At 34.4% G+C, this 6,705-nt stretch overlaps 1 long non-coding RNA gene across 1 annotated transcript; it reads left to right on the top strand.

Annotated features, from left to right (window-relative positions):
- Window positions 1-3,783: 3,783 nt before the first annotated feature.
- LOC116408886 lies at window positions 3,784-5,672 on the top strand. The gene is made up of 2 exons (XR_004221373.1): window positions 3,784-4,206; window positions 4,766-5,672. It is a non-coding gene; the product is annotated as an uncharacterized LOC116408886 (long non-coding RNA).
- Window positions 5,673-6,705: the final 1,033 nt, after the last annotated feature.

The following is a 6,705-nucleotide window of genomic DNA, read 5'->3' as shown; positions in this document are numbered from 1 at the left end:
CACTGGCCCGAAACCAAACATTAAAAAATCTACTGTCATTGTCAGTAATAGTTCTTTCAGGTGAATGGAACACAGTAGGAGTGATTTTGGGGTGTAGCTCTTCAGGCAGTGATTGGTAAATCCAGTTTAAAATGTTCTATAAAAATATCTCTTTTAAATTCACTCTTCCACAAATGTTTCTCTTCTTGGTTTATTATCTTCATGGTTTGGAAGTTTTAGATATAAATACTTCTTTAATTTGTTTAGGGGCAACATTCATGAGAAACATCTCTATCTTCAAGTAAAATTAAAGTATAGCTATACTTATTGTATCAACAAAAAGCCAGTATACTTTAGTAAATTCATTTTACAAAGCAATCTCATTTCCCATGAGACTGCATCCTGAATATTACATTTTAACTTTCTGTGAATAAATTAGCTATTGCCTTTTGTGACGTACTTTTACCACAGTCTTTACTCTAAACCTATTGATGCTGTTCCTTTTCATCCATCCACCACAGTTATTAGCACCCTAAGATACTGAAAAGCATTTAATAAACAGTCCCTTTGTGAACAGAATCTTGGACATTCTATACTACATAGGTTTCTGTATCCAATATGAAAAATGTTGAAACCAACACAACTGATGAGGTCATGCAAAATGGCAGATCTAGATGTATAAATTGCATTCATTGTGTTCAGTTGTAAGCCTCTGTGCTGGTTTTAAAAATCACTCAATCATTTACAACTAGATGTCCAGAACATCTAGGAACATGTTCTGGACATCTTAACATATAGTCCCTTTAACATAACATCTTAACATATAGTCATAACAAAACCTGTAATCTAATGACAATCAGGTTAACCATTCCTTACAGTCTCTGCTTTGGAACCCCATTCACTAAGAAAATGTGCCAATCGTGGTCATTTGTGGCATAGAATGCTAAGTTAAATAACAATTCACTGAATTTTTGGAGGGTTTTGGGGCTCCATTCAGACAAGATAGGCATGTCTATAAATGTAACCAATAATTTTACCATTTTAGCCAGCAAAGTTACCATTCCTTAAAATTAGAGAATATGGGCTGCTTTACTAACAAATCATGGGTATATTTTATTAATTTGTATTTCCTTAGTACACTGTGCTAAATAAATCCAATACAAGTACTGGAAATAAAAAAGCACTAGCAATAAATTGTGTCAAGGCAAAGCATTATGGGTACCCAAATATACTTATGCATCATGAAAAAAAATATAATTCTAAACATTTTTCCTATATACCTTTATTAAAATTGTCTGTTGTTTTAAAGTTATAATAGCTATTAAAGGCAATATAAGTCTGTTGCATTCTCTGCACTCCTGGCTCTGACTCCTGAAACAAAGTTGCAAGCCAGCAAATTAAAGCTTATTAAAAGAGCTAGATAAGACCTGGCTCCTGTTATATTTTTACAGATAGGGATAAAACAAATACTGCTTTCAGTTTCTAATACATTTACAAATAACCACTAAAAATCCTTAATGAATGTATATTTAAAAATTGCTTGAAATTATATTCCCTTTCACCATGCAAAAAATTAGATCCCATTTACCATTGTAAGTTATTACTCCTGGTGTTATAACTGAACTCATTGGTGCTAATATGATTAGGTGAGAAACTACCTTCAATAGTGATGTTAGTGATGTACACTAAACCTGAAAAAAAGCCTGGTTTTAGGTGATATTAACACCAAAAACTAACTGTAACATCAGACCTGGGGTTATACAGAACAAAATGTTAGTTTATTAAACGGGACCTAGCATACATATACATACACACACAGTGCCTTGTAAGTATTTAGGATTTTAACTTTCAGTTCTAGTAACTCTTACATTGTGTGATATTAGCAAGGGAAATGCAGGCTGATAAAAACTGCCCATTTGTGTTACGAATTTGGTTGATACTTTCCCATTTTCAAGAAACGTTTCTAAAAACACTTTTAACCAAAGTTGGACATTTAGTGAATCTGAGCCCATAACTGAAGTCAATGCAGTGATAATATCACTTTTATAGTGGTAATTTCCTGCCCAGGCAATAAGACTAAAAAGTTCTGTGAAACGGCAGTTATATAACTCTATTCTAAGCGCTAGACAGACTGCAATTGTCACCAATCTTTAGTGATCTTGGGCTCATAAGGTTGTTAGGGTTATTGCTTCCAAAAGCAATACTATCCTTCTAATCGCTAGGCTTTAAACTTTTTGAGCAACATTGAAGCCAGAAATCACTGGGAAATGCCTTTTATTAAGTATAAAGCGATCACTGTGCACATATAAGCACAAATACATATATCATTCTGCAACTGAGTATGCTTAGTAAAAATCATTATAAATATCCTCTTCTTTCAATTTTGTTTAAATATATATTGTTCGTTTTGGTACCCACTGTGTTTTGCTTTTGCACATAATGCACTGTCGATACCTGTCATTTAAAGTTGGTGCTACAAATGCTAAAAAGAAGTGTATTACTACTGGAAATGGCAAAAAGTGTGGAATTGGAGTGAATATGACCTGGAAATAGATTAGGTGTCTTTTCTTTTTAAGCAATAAAATACTTGCAGAAAAAAAATAAATGCTAGGTATATATTATGGGTCTTTCGCAGAAAGCTAAAAATCCACAACCAACCTGACACGCATTTTTTTTGCAGAGGACCTGTTTTATTAATATTTTGAGAGATTTAATTATGGAAGAACCTTTAGTGCATGAACCAGTGGAACTTTGGAACAATTTGTGTGCTTAATTTATTACAGCAGAATCTAATCCACCTAACAACATATTTATAAGATTCAATAAAACCAGTGCTGCATGTAACATCTCTCCCATTTCAATTGTTTATGTATTAATTCAATTAATGTTTGATGCCTGTACAAATGTAGGCCCAATGGCCTGATTGTTAGCATTTAACTAAACACAAAGCAGAAAGCTTCATTGACTACAAGCCTGTCACAGATACGAGATCTTCGTTAAAGAAAATATTTAATAGGTGTATATGTGTGTGTGTGTGTGTGTGTGTGTGTGTGTATAAAAGTATTAACTTACATGAAAGTAATGTTTTAATTAAGGAAGGCACTATTTGTTTCAGTGTATAAAATTATGCAGAAATTAAACAGTGGGCTTATAGACAACTGAACTGAAATTGGCACAGGAGGACTAAGAAAAATAAGAAAGTACTAATATCGGAATTTTGGACTTGGCATTAGCTTAGGATTCTGACACTGTGGATTCTGAGTTTATATCATTTGTTTAGGATTTTGACTCTGTGGATTCAGAGTATATTCTGTGTACTTTTTGGGACAATCTGAGCTAGCATTACCCCAACAATCTGGCTGTGATCTGGGGACTGAACACAGCAACATTTCCAGGTGGCTTTTAAACAAAGTAGTACTTGCCACCAACTACTCTGTTATTCAAATATGAATGTTTTAAAGCATATTTTTAAAAGGAATAAATAAATAAATACATCTCAGTACAATTCCACTGCCAGATACCGTGAAGACTCTTCTGCGCATCATAAAAATGTTTGCCTAGTGTAGTAAATTTTAAAGTATGGCCTCAGCATATGTATTTATATCAAAACGTGTGTCTATTTTATGACTACCTCTTGATTTCTTAACCAGTGATATGTGCTGCCTTTAGAATATGGTAATATATCGTTATTTTAGTCTCATTTATATATTTCTGCAAACGACTTATCATAGTATGAATGAGAATGATTTACGACTTTGAGAGAAAGTATTAGTAAACGAGATAACAAGGATGACTGCTATAGGTCTTAGCCAATGCTAGCCTGATTTACCCTTGACCATGTCTATGTCCAGTCATAATGACCTTGACATTATAACCATAGCACAAATCAATCAAAGAAGTAGCAGTCTGATCTCTCCAATAGCCACAACTGGACTTCTGTGCTTACTCTTTATCAACAAACGGGAAGAAGGTGTCATTTAAAGTCTAGACAGCTAATGGCCGTCCATAAAAACTGGAAAGGAAGTCACTCGGCGTTTGTCCTTTCTTTCTTTTGTGTGAAGCGATTTTAAAGCCTTCTTAACTACTGTCTGTTTCTTCCTCTTAGGCCATTTTCCCTCTAAAATAAGTCGATGTGCAACATATTCGTGTTAAAGTGAAAAGAGTGAAGGGATGATCTGCCAGGGTTGGATGATAACTTTGCTCTCACGAATTAAATCCTTCGGGGAGGTAAGTCCGTTTTGTTCTTTATCAGTATCTCAGTTGTTATTTCAGAGATGCGTGTACTTGATACCATTATTGCAGCGGCAGCTTTTTACTGATGCAAAGTATAGGTATTATTTTGTTAAAATCCTATCCCGGCGCATTTCACAGACTCAAGTCTGAAACGAACTAAATAGGAAGGAATTCAGTGGTGTATGTCACCAGCAGCTGCATTTTATTTTGTATTTTCTTCTTCAGTACACATTTTACATTATAGTACAATGTGTCCTTAGGGTGATTGAAGGGTCTGTCTGTTAAATGAATATAAAAATGAAATATGTGCTGGCTTAGGGAATCCTGTTCATGTGATAATTTAACGGGCAGACGATATCCTCTGCTGGCAGCCTAGAGGAAAATGCTCAGTAGCCTGTATTGCTGGTTATCTGATGAGAGGGACGTTATTTTAAAAGCTGCTGTGGAGCTGCCGTATGCATTAACTCGTTGTGCAACTTTTATGTCTCTTTGGATTAGTTGGTGCTACGAATAGCAATTTTAAGGTATATATTTTCTATGTTTTGCATTTCAGAGAAGGATGTTAATAAGCATCTATACTTAAATTTGGCTTTACATTGAGAACATTCCAAACCGAAAACATACAGTCTGTTACATTTTTGTTTGAATGATGTGGAACTTGGCAGATTCCTGATCCTGAAATTGTTGGACAGCTTTCTAAGGAAATGCAACTATCTGTGGGAACACTTTGATTGCAGAGGAAAGCAAAATTAACTAGATTGCTCAATCTTAAAGGGCATCTGCACTGAAAAATAGACTGAAAAAAGGAAGTCTTGTGTTTGTGTGTGTCATAGGGAATGTTTTGCATTTATATTAGAAAATGCGTATTAATGTAAGTAGGTAGGACTTAGCAGGTTTCCAGACACTTTGAAAAATCATAAACACTTCTTATAAATACAAGTTGCCGGACTGTATTAATTGTCCATGTATTGCAGTTAATCTAAATGCGATCAGTGCAACCCTTACACTTATTATTTAGATTTTCTAATATGCCCCTGATATTTCACATAACCTGGCAATTTTCAGAGGCTGATTTAGAGTGTGGGGGTTGCAGAGTAACCAGTTTTGAGTGAGACATTATTACTCTTTGAAAACCCCAGGAAAAGAAAAACAAAATGCCTCTGTATCCCAGAATGCATCCACACAATACACACTGAGCTGAACATTTGCTGGGAAATTTGCTTCTTATAGTTGTCCCTCAGCCACCCTGTGCTAGGGCTGAATAATGCAATGTTATACTCTTATGGCACAGAGAATTGTATGAAACAGCAACTTTGTGAGGTATCTAATTTAGTCTAATGGCACACATAATCTAGCTAAATCGTTGGTGCTGCTGATATTTCAGTTATCAAAGCATTTAGAATTTTCTGATCTGCATTCTGATTTGAAAAAAAAAAAAATCTTGTTTAATGCAAAAAAAAGTCATAGACAGGCATGATCAATAAAGGTTTATTGCTGAAAGCTATTTTCAACCTAGCTTCCCAAATCCTCCCCCTCCCCCTTCCCTGTCTCAAGGGCTGATGCTGAATTTCAGGCTCATACAAAGAGCTCTCTTTAACATCCTAGACAATGACCTTGAACTAAGGCTTTACAATTTAATATCTTTGTTGTTTCTTTATAAGTGTCTGAATCATTGTGACTGGCCAGTTTGGGGGCAAAAGGGACAATTGTACTGACCAGTGTCAATAAGAGCGCATTTTTCAGTTCTGACAGGAGTTGGATTTTTGAGGAGCAATGGGATGTGTCTGAAAGAGAATTCATTTGAGTGAAATGCACTATCCTCTGATTCTACAAGTATAGGGAAAAATACTAATCAAATGTATTTAAAACCAAAAGTCGTTAATATAATAACTTCAGACATACACCAATCCAGTGACCAGTTTCATAATTAGGCTAATATATATTGCTTTGATCACCCTATTGAAAGAGAGAAAAAAATAGAAAATGTTATACAAACACAAAAATACAACAACGAAAGATAATTAAGGCTGTTAAATCCCCTTTGTATTTACATAACTCTCATTACCCCAGGTATTATTTATCAGTGATTTATGACTGTAAAATAAATTAATCAAACCCCAGTTATATGGTTGTGTATGTAGATACACAACATTTTCCATCAGAGAGTGGAAACAAAAGATATGAAAATAATATATCTGTTTCCTATTTGCTATAATGTTTTGGGGGTAACCACTATAAACCTCATTAACCTTATACCTTATATATACGTTTTAATATATATTACAGGGCAAATATTCACCTAGTTATTGAGACTGATCTGCTACAATCTCGCCTGTATTATTGTTATTGTTGTGGTTGTTATTAAAGTAGTCTGTAATCATTGTGCTTGTTTGTACTTTTTTTCTGGGCACTGGGAATGTATTTAAAAAAACCATGTAATAATCTGTTTATATGGTCATTATTCGCCAGGAAGTCTATTGCATGTATTTATCT

The sequence above is a fragment of the Xenopus tropicalis genome, chromosome 2 (genome assembly GCF_000004195.4).
Source record: "Xenopus tropicalis strain Nigerian chromosome 2, UCB_Xtro_10.0, whole genome shotgun sequence".
NCBI classification, from domain to species: domain Eukaryota; kingdom Metazoa; phylum Chordata; class Amphibia; order Anura; family Pipidae; genus Xenopus; species Xenopus tropicalis.
This window is presented reverse-complemented; position numbering and strand designations above follow the sequence as displayed.